At 40.5% G+C, this 14,390-nt stretch overlaps 1 long non-coding RNA gene across 1 annotated transcript; it reads right to left on the reverse strand.

Moving 5' to 3' along the window:
* Nucleotides 1-224: 224 nt before the first annotated feature.
* Nucleotides 225-7,285, reverse strand: LOC108708006. The gene is made up of 4 exons (XR_001934359.2): nucleotides 4,945-7,285; nucleotides 4,226-4,284; nucleotides 3,774-3,894; nucleotides 225-366 (listed from the first exon to the last, which is right to left on the reverse strand). It is a non-coding gene; the product is annotated as an uncharacterized LOC108708006 (long non-coding RNA).
* Between the last annotated feature and the right edge of the window lie 7,105 nt (nucleotides 7,286-14,390).

Raw genomic sequence — 14,390 nt, forward strand, 5'->3', positions numbered from 1 at the left:
GGAAAAACTCTATAAAATCGAGATAAACCCCAAATTGCTCAAATTTTTGAAATGTTAATTTTTTTTAGTTTTTTTTCTGAAAACTCCCGAAAAAATCAGATTTTCGGGCGACACCCAAGGCAGACCACAATAACTTCAAAATTTAAATAGGTGCCTCTTTCATTGACTTATACAGGACCTCAACAGGTCTGAGATGGCAGATTCTTTTTCCTTATCAGATGCTCTGATTATTCATGTTTTTATTGAAAACTTTACAAGAGTTAGTTAAAAATTTTATTGGTATGCAATGTACAAATGGAATGTCATCTTTTCTTGTAACTGATTGAACTGCTGGTGATTCCCTCTGTGTAGGTGAACATCTGTTATCTGCAAAAAATCAGAAAAATGGTTACTTTATAATGTGAATGGATGCAATGTGGTAAACCAATAAAAAAGTTTTGAAAAGAAAACTTTACAAGAAAACTGACAATATCAAACAGTGACAGAAATAGGGGTATGCAGTAGAGGCAGCTGTCTATGGCATTGGCATTAGAGGGGAGGGGGTGCAATTCCAATTCCACTATGAGGTTAAGCTCTTTAGGGCCATGGCACACATTATATTTTGTCACCCGTGCTCAAAGATAAGTAAACCTTTAAAAGTGAAAGTAAAATTGACGAGAGTGCTATTCTAAGCACTTTTGCATTTTATATTCATTATTTATTTTTTTAATTCCAAGATATTATTGGATATATGTACAGTAAATATGAATTAATTTTATAACATCAGTGCCACCGGCTGGTCAGTTTCCAACCATGAAGTAGTTGAGGAAGTCCCGAGAAAGAAAGAAAGAGAGCTGTCTGATGTTCTTTTGTTTAGGAAAGTTGCGAGGAAATTTATCTGAGGTTTCTAATGTTTTTCCAACCAGAAGAACGTAAGACCAGACGTTTCTCCTGACAACTTACTTGATTACTTCATGGTCAGAAACTGACCAGCTGGTAACGCTGTTGTAACAAAATTAATTCATATTAGATGTATCCCATAATATCTTGAAATTAAAAAATGTAAATTGCAAAATTGCTTGGAATAGCATTTACGTCAATTTTACATTCACTTATTTTAAAGGTTTATTATCCTTTAATTTCTTACCACAATTCACCCTGACATCATGACATTATGATTGATATAAATAAATTTCAGCATTCCATGAAATTAAAAGAACGCAATCCCTACTGGCACTGGAGACATCTTCTGTGTTCCCAGTTCTCCCAAATCAATTGAGGCTTTTACTAGATTACTCATTGATGATGTGTATAAGTTATCACAACAAAAAATATATTACAATTTAACTCGCAAAAAAAAAACAAATCTGTTACAAATCTAGCTGGAAACTGTAATATGATGATTAAATCTACTGAAAAAAGCAGAGCTGGGGTAATACAAAATAACTGTGATTATGAGAATAACATTTTACACCATTTATCTCATCCCAAGTTAATTGCCACCTTGACACATACCCTACTACTAATCTTAAACACAGTATAGATCAAACACTCCAAGATACTTTGTCATTTCTTGAATTATCTTTGGGAACAAGTTTATCCAGTTTGTCCAATACTGTATAGCCTACCCAAGATTCCTAAAATTCTCATCTCACCCCTGGGTCATTCTACAGGTATAGGATCCATTATCCAGAAACCCATCTTCCATAGACTCCATTTTACTAAAATAATTCAAAAATTGTAAACATATTATCTTTTTCTAGGTAAGAATAAAACAGAACAGATATAGAATCCATTATCTGGAAACTCATTATCCAGAAAACTCAGAATTATGCAAAGGCCGTCTCCCACAGACTCCATTTTATCAAACTAATCCAAACTTTTAAAAATGATTTCTATTTTCTCTGTAATGATAAAACAATACCTTGTACTTGATCCAAACTACGATGTAATCAATCCTTATTGAAATGAAAACCAGCCAATTGGGTTTATTTAATGTTTAAATGATTTTCTAGTAGATTTAAGGCATGAAGACCCAAATTACGGAAAGATCTGTTATTTGGAAAAACCCAGAGCATTCTGGATAACAGGTCCCATACCTGCACCTTGTCCTTGATCCCAACTAAGATATAATTAATCCTTACTGGAATGAAAACCAGCCTATTGGTTTATTTTATAAAAAATGGAAGCGTTTTAAAGTAATGAAAATATCATGTAGTGTTGCCCTGCACTGGTAAAACTGATGTGTTTGCTTCAGAAACACTACTATAGTTCATATAAACAAGCTGCTGTGTAGCAATGGCGGAAAATGAAAAAAGGCTATATAACAAAGGTTAAATAGTGGATAACAGATAACACCATTATGTTCTACAGAGCTTATCTGCTGTGTAACCTGAACCTTTTCTCATTGCGCAGCAGCTTATTTATATAAACAATAGTAGTGTTTCTGAAGCAAACACAGCACTTTTACCAGTGCAGGGCAACACTGCATTATATTTTTATTACTTTAGAACAATTTAATTTTTTTGATGTTACTTTGTTTCTAAATTATACTGTTTACACTTCAAATACAATTCACTCTACAATATGAAAATTTCATTCCTGAACCAGTGTGTATTTTTTAGCTGTAATATTGGTGTGTAGGCAGCCATCTCAGGGCATTTTGCCTGGTCATGTGCTCTCAGAAAAAGCCAGCACTATCGGATGGAACTGCTTTCTGGCAGGCTGTTGTTTCTCCTACTCAATGTAACTGAATGTGTCACAATGGGACCTGGATTTTACTATTGAGTACTGTTCTTTTATCTACCAGGCAGCTGTTTTCTTGTGTTAGGAAGCTGCTATCTGGTTACCTTCCAATTGTTCAGTAGTTAGGCTGTTGGGGGGGGGGTGATATCACTCCAACTTGCAGTACAGCAGTAAAGAGTGACTGAAGTTTAGCAGAGCACAAGTCACATGACTGGGGGCAGCTGGAAACTGACAATATGTCTAGCCCCATGTCAGATTTCAAAATTAAATTTAAAAAAATGTTTGCAAATGGATTGCAGTGCAGAATTCTGAACCAAATCCTTAAAATAATGTGACTTTTCTTATTAACCTTTCCTTATCCCTTTGGGATTTGGCCAGATACTTCATGAAAAATTTGGGGTATTATCCCCACTGCTGCTATAGACACCATCTCCCCCTACTATACCTGCTTCCCCGACAGCCACAGTCCTTTCCCAGAGACTATTATCCCCCTGTTACTTTAGGCACATTCTCTCCCTACTATATGTTATACCACAGCCACTGTCCCTTCCCAGAGACTATTATCCCACTGCCACTATAGGCACCATCTCTCCCTACTATACCGCCTATCCCACAGCCACACTCCCTTCCAAGAGCCTAGTATTACTATAGCTACAGGCACAATAAGTTATTATTATGGGGACTTCCTTGGCCATTAGGGTTTTCCAGAGCTCTTAGTGGAATTCCCATACCAGTACTTTTAGAAAGATAAATATTTGATGCCACCCAGTGGTTGCTTACAACATGCCACATAGTTATTCAAGGATTAGCACTGTAATTTATATATAAAAAAAAAAAAAGCATCTGCATTTTTTGTATTACTAATCTATAAGGATCTTGGTTTTTAGAGACCTATATAATATTTATATTAATACCCAGTGTCAAGCTTGACTGCCATATGTCAGAAAGCCTAAAAACAGGAGCTGATGTTCAAATGTATTTCCCAATTCTACACATATGACCTCAAGGAAAATTCTATGCATTTTCCCCTATATTTCTTCTTTCAATACCTTCTTTTCCAACTTATTATTTACACCACTTCTGTATTCTCTTGTCCTTTCATCACTTTATCTTCCTCGGTCATAACAACTGTTCTCTCCTCCTGATTCACTAATCTGAGCAGCAAGTAACCTACGAAAAGGAGAAGAAACATAAGGATATCAGAGAAACTGGAGTGACAATGGGCAAATGAGATCTGATACAGAATATTTTATTAAACCACATGGAAATGATGTGTGTTCTAGCTGCCAAACTATGGTCTATCCATCAGTCACACTATACTGACCTACTATTACATTTGGGATTTTGGATACAGTTGGAGAGAAACAGGAGGTGGGCTTACATTGCCTAATTACATCATTACATCAGAAGGACTACAAATTGCAGAGTGCAGCGTCTGCATCCGACAGTCGTGTCGCGAAGGATCAACGCTGCGATACCATGCAACAATTCTATCTCTTACCTTATTTTTGTCGTTTTTGTCGCAGTGCATCAGATCATGCAGAAAACGTCCATGTAGTCCTACCATAAAGACCAAGTGCAATGTCAAACAGAGTCTCAATGTAGGTTGACAATCCACATAGGGGCTACCAAAAGGTCAATCTCAGCACTTATTTGGCACCCCAAGATCATTTTTCATGCTAGTGTTGCTCCCCAACTCCTTTTACTTCTGAATGAGTTCAAAAGGTTGGTGATCAGTGCTTTAAGGTATGGAGATCCAAATTACAGAAAGACCCCTTATCCAGAAAACCCTAGGTCCCAAGCATTCTGGATAACATTTCTATAGTGAGCGCAAGAGGCTGCTAGTACCAAAGACACTAACATATTGTACTGTATATTAAGGACACTGGATACAGTTTACAGAGGATTACAGTTTTATCACCTTTACCATCTAATACAAAGATGACAAATTATGGATGATGGATTAAGTGTAACATAAATTTGTCACACGTAGTAATCCTAAATCCACTAGAATTTCTACTTCAAATCCTCCAGCATTACCTTAGAATGAACTATCACCAATATAGTCTGCAATGTTGCCCCGTCTTTTGCGAAACTTTATATGGCACATGATGAACAGAGTTTATTCTATTGATATGTATGCATGTAGAGCTGAAGTACCCACCATTGACCATTGGGAGATTTGATGTTTCATCTTTAAAAATAATAAAATTACTTTACCTGGGACTTCTGGGGGGCGGACCCTAAGATGGCCGCGTTTTAGCAGAGCTCCTGCACAGAGATTGCCATCCACGGCCATCACGGTCTTTTACTACACGGCTAACACTCTGTTTCCATCAGCAGGATAGTGAGGGGAAAACAAAGCATTCGCTTTTTGGCTCGTCCCTCTTTTGCTTTCCCTGGAAGCTGCCGCAATTACTACCCTGCGCATCCCTCGTGGACCCGGACCAGGCCATCACTCCATTTTGACTGAACTGAGCCGTAGATCGGTAAGCATAAGTCCCCGATCCTCACATCAACGGCATACCCTGGTCACGGGACGGCGGGGAAAATACTACCCATAGCGCACACAACCTTACCAGACGCCATAGCTCACAGCCGCATCGCTGTTTCCTACAGGCCGCATCTACATTGCACGGCTGCTGTTCACCACGTGGAGGCTGTTTGAACTCCGGTCTCCCTTCACTTTCTGGGGCGCTTTGTCTAGAGGGCACGGCACGGCCATTGCGACTAGATCGCAGGTTGGGCCTTCACAGTCACTACCTTCTTGTTATATGTACTCAGACGCACCAGTGCGGGGATCGCACGACTGTACCTATTCAGCTGTCTCCCTGCTTGCGCACCTGGGGACCCGTGCTGACTGTTAAACTATACACCTTAACAACTTACCCATACTCCTCTGATCCCAGTGGAGTGCGGACTAAACAGTTTTTATACCCAGTTTCATCATATCTCACAGCGCCCTAAGGGCACTCGCCATAGCTGGATCAGCCCCTAATAAGTTGGCTTACATCAAAGGAGGCACGCTGAACTACACTTTGCCCATTGTCAAGCTCACATACTTGACTGTTGTGCAAGACTATACCTTTTAAACACCAAAATTACTCTGCCAACTGGGTTCTTTCACGTTTGATATACATACCATTTTTGTCGACATAATTTGTCATTGCAAAATACTCTCAGGAATACGCTTCTCTCTGCTAGCCACCTACCACATTGCGGCTATTACACCAGACCACCCTATATAATACTTGACGTATCGTACGTCTCCTGGACTTTACTCTATCTATATAATCCGCTTGTTCCTGGCTGTATACAATTTTGGATGTATTTACACCATCCAGTGGCGTAACTTCGGATGCCAGGGCCCCCCTGCAAGAAAAATTTCTGGGCCCCCTCTGCACATAATTGTGGGAGACCCAGGATCCCCCCTACCACATGTACCTTCAGCTCATCCATGATCAGAGTCAGATTAAGACTAGACTGCTTTGCAGCATGGGGGAACAGCATTCATCTCAGTTCCTGTCATACTAAGATTACAAGATTTGAAAGTGAAACCTGGGGCTAGAGGCAAGAAGGAGTCAATTTCATGTATAATATCCCCAGAACCCATAGAAGGATGGCACAGTGGCAATTTCACATATAAATACCCCAGAACTATAGAAGGATGGCACAGTGAAATTTCATGTATAAATAGCAGATGGCACAATTGAAACTTTGCACATTAAGGCAAGGAAAGACAAGGGTTAAACCAGCACAAGGCAGTGCAATAAATGTCATTTGTATCCTTACCAGCCCTACATTCTTTCTATGCTGATAGTCTATTAGGGAAGGGAGGAGGGGGGAATCTGCAGCACAGAGCAGTCAGCAGAGTCCTGGACAGTTCAACTTATACAGGTGCCCTTTTCCCTGCCTTCCATTAGATAGCTGAGTTTAGGGCATGAAAGTGGAGTGCAATCGCTCGAACTCCCACCCCTCAGTCTGCCACTGTTTTTATTAGTAAAAGTAGCGAGGCACTCTGGATAAAATATCAGAAGCCCTGCGGAGGTCCAGATTGCCAGTACCATTCCCCGAAATGGTCCCTGCCGGTTGCACATGCTGCTGAGGAATCAGGCCCCCTATATCCCCCCCCCACGCACATGCGCGCACAGCTGCGGGGTCTGCGGTCTGCTTCCTCGGTAGTTACGCCACTGGGACTATATGGTAAATTGGTAACGTGGAAGGGGATCGTATCGTTTTCCAAAGTTTTCCAGGGGGGGGGAAGTAATGCTTCTACGAATATTTTGGTTGCAAAGACACAGATCTAGAAGGTAATAAATTGCACATGGCACACTTATAGATCACCAATTTTTTTGATGGGATATAGTGAGGAAAAGGATAAATAAAAGGATTAAATGGTAGGAGAAAGTTAATAAACTGAGTAAAGAAGTAACAAAGTACAGGGAAATGCTGGTATTCTTTTATGGAATCTCTTTGTACAGGCTATTAACATGCTTAGAGGGCTGTTCCTGCTGAATTGTGAGTAGTGCAGGGGAATACCTATGCTGCCATAGTTTTATGATAAATCTCTGTACAGGTTATGAGTAAATTTAGGGGCTGAATTCTGCTTAGTACAGAGGAATGCCATAAAGCAGGGCAGGACTGTTGCTTACAATGGGGATCAGATAGGATCTGTGCAGCCCCTGGGACAGAATGTTCTGTTATACAGATAGCTAGAATCTCAGCTGCCATAAAGCAGGGCAGGACTGCTGCTTCCAATGGGGATCAGATAGGATCTGTGCAGCCACTGGGACAGAATGCTACTAAAAATTAACTTTTCAGCCTTAAAGTCTGCTGCTTGAACTGGGCTGCAGAATATACACCGCTGAGGCAGAATGATTTCAATAAGGCAGTTACAATAATATGTATAGGTGATTAAAACACAATCTCCAAAAGTCTGTGAATATATTCCCTATCAAATGTACAACCACTTTTAACCCCCCTAGTGACCTCTTTTTTATCTATCCTCTCTAAGATTTAACTGTTTCTGCCTTTGAAATTCCTCAGCCCTTGTCTCTCTGCTATGCTGCATTTTGTCTCCTTTCTCTGTCTACAAAACGAATCATTCTGTCAGAAGGTGCATTTTAGTAGAAACGCTTAGAAACAACTATGCTATGTAGCAGCACAACATACCTCAGCTGTAACAGAAAGGACAGACCTTTGGGTTGGGAAAGCATGACCCCTCTGGCCCTGTGTAATTAACAAACTGCCCGGGCAGGGCAGAGTAGAACGCATCACAGGGGTTAAACTACAGCCCACCCCTCCACTCGCATCAACTAGCCTGGGCTGCAGCAGGGGAAGCATCGGATCGGCAGTGACAGGACCACATCTCGCGAGAACAGGAAATAGCAGAGCAGCTGGTGGTGAGAGAACCCGTACACTCGTACAGCTTGGTTAAGTTTGGCTGTGACTGCCCTTTGCTTATCCTGCTCCAACGACCAGCGCCCTCCGCATTGTGTGCTCTTGTGGTTGACTCACAAGCATCCGCCTCACTGAAGGGAAAGTGATGAATTAGGCAGACACGCCCATTCGCCTCAACGTTGCACTGCCCAGAAAGAAATGGTCCCTGCCGGCTGCAAATTCTACTGAGGAACAGACCCCAGCCGGGCCCCCTGTACCCCCGGGCCCCCCCGCGACTGCGGGGTCTGCTTCCTCGGTAGTTACGCCACTGACACCATCGTTGTTATCTATTTCCAAGTGTACAGGCGAACAGAAGGTCACGCAACCCTACCCAATTCAAAGTTATGGGACCCTAAAGTTCTAGACTTTCTCATCTTGCCCACAAAGAGGAGCTATCCGCACCATTCGGAACGACAGAGAATTCATTCCAACTCCGAACCACTTGACACTTTATAACTTTCTGACCTCAACTATCTGCTTTGCGTCCTTCCACTCTCCAACCATGGACAAATTCCTTGGTCATTCTGCCACTAAGCCACATAAACAATCGATATCAACAGTCACAAAAACTATTCAAGAGGCTGACTCGACTGACTCCGAACCTGAATCAGCCATGGATAAATCTTTGGGCCACCCCATCTCTAAACCACAGAGGCAGGTGAAAGCAAAAATCAAGAAAGCAGCCCTGGAAAATGACCCTACCGACTCAAAGCCGGAATCAAATCAAGCGGAAGAATTGATGAAAATATTGGGCCCATGGCTGGATCAAAGGTTGGACACTATAAAAGAATCGGTGGCAGCAGTACTCCAACAACTCACTAACCAAAATCAAAGGATGACAGACGCTGAACAGAGGATTTCCACACTAGAAGATGAGCTAGAGAAAACACAACAATTGACTGACACACAGCAGAGGGAAATCACAATCTTGGCCGATAAAGTCGATGATCTCGAAAATAGAAGCAGGAGAAACAATCTCCGTATAGTCGGCATACCGGAATCAATCAAAGGCAACGAGCTAGATCTGTTTTTACGCTCTACTCTTCCAACCCTCATACAAATGGAGGAAGCTCATTCTCATTTCCTAATCGAAAGATTCCATAGAATCGGTCCATCACCGCCTGCTGATGCCAAGAGACCGAGACAGGTCATATTTAAGCTCCTCAACTATGCTGACAAAATTAACATCCTCTCTGCTTATAGAAAAGCGAAAACCATTTCATACGACTCTAACCGCATATTGATTTTTCAGGACTTCTCTGCTTCTGTCACTGCAAAAAGGAAGGAATTCTCTCCAATCTGCACTACCCTTTTCAACTCTGGATACAGATTTTCCCTATTATTCCCAGCGAAACTCAAAATCATTGACAAAGACAATGGGAAACCTCTGTTTTTTGAAAATCCGCTACTGGCCAAAGAATATTACGAAAACAAATGTAGAGCCACCAGGGACACTTGATCTGACCGCTTGAGTACTGTTCTTTATGCCCTATGCGGATGGAAACCACGTATCACTCGCTGCAGTACTTCTGTCTACCGTGGACTATGTTCCGCGTGACTACACATATTCAACCTTTGGGACCATTCTCCTCTCCATGAACGAATTATCACGACCAGACTGTACTGCTATGGGCAAGATGTGAATTGTTTCTTTTTCAATGTTTTTCTATATTTTCTTGATTATTATGTTTTTTCATAGGTTAAATAGTTACTGTTTATGTCAGCTCACCATACCCTTTACTACGAATCTAATGTATACATTTTGGTTCCCTCTCCGATCCTATGAGATTTTTATTACAGGATTTCGGTCTGCTCGCTGGGACAGACCTCTCCTGACATACACTCATATCCCACAAATAATTCACTTCAAAATGGGAATAGGTTAGACCATGCAATCTACACATATGATAGTTCCCGACACCATTCCGTACAAACCAATTGACCGTTTTAAGATAGTCTCTTGGAATGTGGGGGGCTTGAACTCCCCAATTAAAAGGCGGAAGGTGCTAGATAGATTACACAGGGAAAAAGCTCATATAGTGCTTTTACAAGAGACACACTGGAAACGTACTGATACCCGAACACTCCATGATAAATGGATACAGACAACACTAGATGCCTCTTATAAAACCAAATCTAGAGGGGTAGCGATATTACTCAGCAAAAGCCTACACTGTCATGTTGTACGAACCTATAAGGACAAAAATGGTAGATTCCTGCTCGTAGACTTAGACATTGCGGGTACCAAATATACAATAATGAATATCTATGCACCTAATGATACTAACAAATCTTTTTTTACAGATGTGCTTCAAAAATTGACTTCCTGGGAGGCCTCAAACCTTATATTGGGTGGCGACTTCAATGCAGTTTGGGATGATTTCATGGATAAATCAGGCAAGCCTACCACACACTCTCATAACAGAGCAAAACCTATACATACAACATGTGATACTCTATTACTCTGTGACATTTACAGACATGTTCACCCTACAACTAAAGACTACACTTTCTATTCAGGTGTCCATGGCACACACTCTAGAATTGATTATCTTTTCTTATCACAGACCTTACTACCCATGTTGTACACAGCCAACATCAGTAACATAGATATTTCGGATCATGCACTGATCTCCATCACTTTAAAATTGCCTACGCCCCAACCTTTTACCTATAACTGGAGATACCCAACGTATCTGTGCACTAGTGAGGACTTCCAGGCCTTTCTTAAAACAAGTTGGGCTAACTATTTAGATGACAACATAGATCATTGGGACAACCCACAGCTTTTATGGGCGGCAGCAAAGCCGGTATTGAGAGGACAGATTATCTCTTATCTGATTAAACAACGGCACAATTATAATGTAAAATACAGCTTTCTGCAGAAACAACTCAACACTCATTACAAGGCTTTTAAGAGAACTAATACCCAAGAAGATAAAAATAAATACAAAGAAACAAAAGAGCTTTTCGATATTTTATTAACGGAAAAAGCACATAAGTCGATTTGCCATACTGCTAACAAATTTTATCGTTATGGTAATAAATCAGGGAAATTATTGGCACAAATTGCTAAAAGACGGAACCATAACGCATATATACAAAAACTTAAGACTAATACTGGATGGACACATGACACAAAACAAATTAAAGACATAATGGCAGAACACTTTCAAAAGTTTTATGAGTCCTCTTCAGATGATCCGCTGGATGGTGTAGAGTTTCTGCGGGAAGCTGGTCTCCATAAACTGACAGTTCAGGATCGTGAAATATTAGATGCCCCTATAACAGAAGGTGAAATCTCACATGCCATCTCACAATTAAAAAATGGGAAAACACCGGGTCCTGACGGCTTCTCAGCAGAATTCTATAAACACCTGTCACCAGATATAACACCCATTCTATCTAAGTTATTTAATGACACTTTGCAAGGCACTCCCCTCTGGCATGAAGCCAATGTAGCTAGAATAATACTGATTCCCAAGGAAGGCCGGGATCTGACGAATCCTACCTCATATAGACCGATCTCCTTGCTTAATCAGGATCTCAAAATATTAACCAAAATTATGGCGGATAGATTACAGCAGATATTACCCTCCATACTTACCGAACATCAAGTGGGCTTCATTAAGCATCGTCATCCAGTCCAAGCAATCAGGAAATTAATAGCAGCAATTTACCATAGTAACCTAGAAAAAAGAAAACACGGAATGTTAATAAATCTAGACGCAGATAAAGCTTTCGATAGGATATCACATGCGCACATACGTCGCCTACTTAAATTTCAACATTTCGGCATTCAAATCTTTAACTTATATAAAACATTATACTTCTCACCTGTTACATTCCTAACTGTCAACAACACTAACTCTGATAGATTTGTAATTGGCAGGGGCACCCGCCAGGGATGCCCGCTCTCGCCTCTTTTCTTTAACATCGCCATAGACCCACTGTTGCGTCATATATTGAATGATCAACAATTACAGGGGATACAAATCGGTCACGTGAATCTTAAAGTGACAGCTTTTGCCGATGATATTTTACTTTTTGTCAACCGTCCACAAACAGAAATACCTGTCCTTTTGAAAATTATACAGAGGTTTGGTACCATTGCAGGTTTTCAAATCAATTTAGACAAATCAGCTGCTCTCCAACTGCACCATACAAAAAACACAGATTGGCCGTCACACTTCCCTTTTAAAAAAACAAAACAAAACATTAAATATTTGGGAATTAGATTCCCCTCACATTATAAAGATCTCTACTCCTTAAACATACGGAAGATAATTGATGTTATACAACGGGAAACATTATAATGGAAACATATTACCCTATCTTTCCTGGGCAGAATACATTTTATTAAAATGATCCTATTCCCTAAACTTTTATACCCACTACAGATGCTACCTTACTATATCAAACCGACAGATCAAAAAAGACTAAACCAAATATTTCGATCTTTCATTTGGAATAAAAGACGCTCACGTATCGGTCTCTTTAAACTACAGCAACCCAAAAATCTAGGGGGTCTTAACTTCCCCGATATTAAAGCCTATAACGAAGCGGCCCTTCTTCGTTACGCAGGGGACTGGATTCTCAATAGAGACCTCTACACGACAGTCACTCTAGATCAATATCAATCAGATAATTGCTCCCTCAACCATCTACTACACACACCTTTTCAGAACATTCCATTTCGAATCAGAGACAACCCATTATTCTTGGACACGTACAAAGCCTGGCACTCGGTCAGGAAACGACATAGTATTTCACCTTATGTTTCCCCTTATCTATCGTGGATAGACAACAAAAATTTCCTTCCGGGACTACGAAATCCCGTTCTCTACCAATGGAGTACAAATGGCTTACATAACATCCATGATTTACTCGATAATACCTATTCCATACTCTCTTTACATAAACTTACAGACAAGTTTCCATTTATAAGTACTCATATATACCTCAGTTTGCAGATCATTCACTTTGCAACTGCAACGCTACGACTTCTGACGCACAACGACAAAAATAACGTTCTCAACCAAATCTGGAAAAGCAGAAATAAGAAACTCACAACCTCACACATTTACCAAACTATCAAACCATTAATAGACGTAGGTAACGTAGATAAACCCAACTTTAACTGGATTGCAGACATACCTAATGCCACAGAATCGGACATACTGAAACAACACTGCAAAATTATGACTCTACTTCCGGCAAGCAGATATCAAGAAATGTCGCTGCAACTTTTACATAATTCATATCTCACCCCAGTTAGACGATTTAAAATGGGTAATCTCTCCTCCGATAACTGTTTGAGATGCCACGCTCCTAAAGCGGACTTAATACACACCATGTGGTCATGTTCTTTGATACAACCCTTTTGGGAGGAGGTCATTTCATATGGTGCACAGATGATAGGGAAACCTCTCCAAATACACATAAACTGGGCTTTGTTCAGTAACACTACATCATTTACTCAATTTGCGAAACCCGATAACCACCTATTGGGTAGACTGGCTGCGGGAGCCAGGAAAGCCATTCTACAACAGTGGCTAAACACTGACCCCCCGCCACTAGCGTTGGTGAAACAAAAATTGCACCATATTTTTCACATGGACTGGTTGGAAACCACGACCAGGAAAGAACATAATACACACAAATTTTTCACAATTTGGTCAACTTACATAACGCACCTCCCGCAACATATCAAATGTCTTACAGTTTATACCTTTAGACACACATCTTGGTATGACATGGAATCTCTGGCAAATCATCCTTTGATCGTGGAATCATCCCGATACTTAACAACCATGCTACAGGATCAGTCGCACCCTGATACAGCGCCTACCAGGAATCAACTGATTAACAGACTATTGACCTCTTACCTAAACCCTCCCCCATAGGATCCATTTCACGTATCATTTCTGTAATTGAGCTGACTGTTTTGAAAATTGTTTGAATGTTCTATATTTGTTAACGTAATCACTGTATTGTCTGCTTTACGAAAACATTTAAGATTATTTCTTGTGATTTTACTTTCTCACTCACAATAAAAAAACAAGTTTTAAAAAAAATTACTTTACCTTGAAAAAATATTCATCCTGCAAAGTTAAACTCAATGCTCCAGAATGCTATGCTATGGAATGTTGCAATGACATTGGTCAAATAGGCTCTATACTCAGCATTGGCTGGTAAATAAACTGATCGGGTTCAGTGCACATGGT

Source organism: Xenopus laevis, chromosome 2L (genome assembly GCF_017654675.1).
Source record: "Xenopus laevis strain J_2021 chromosome 2L, Xenopus_laevis_v10.1, whole genome shotgun sequence".
NCBI lineage: Eukaryota > Metazoa > Chordata > Amphibia > Anura > Pipidae > Xenopus > Xenopus laevis.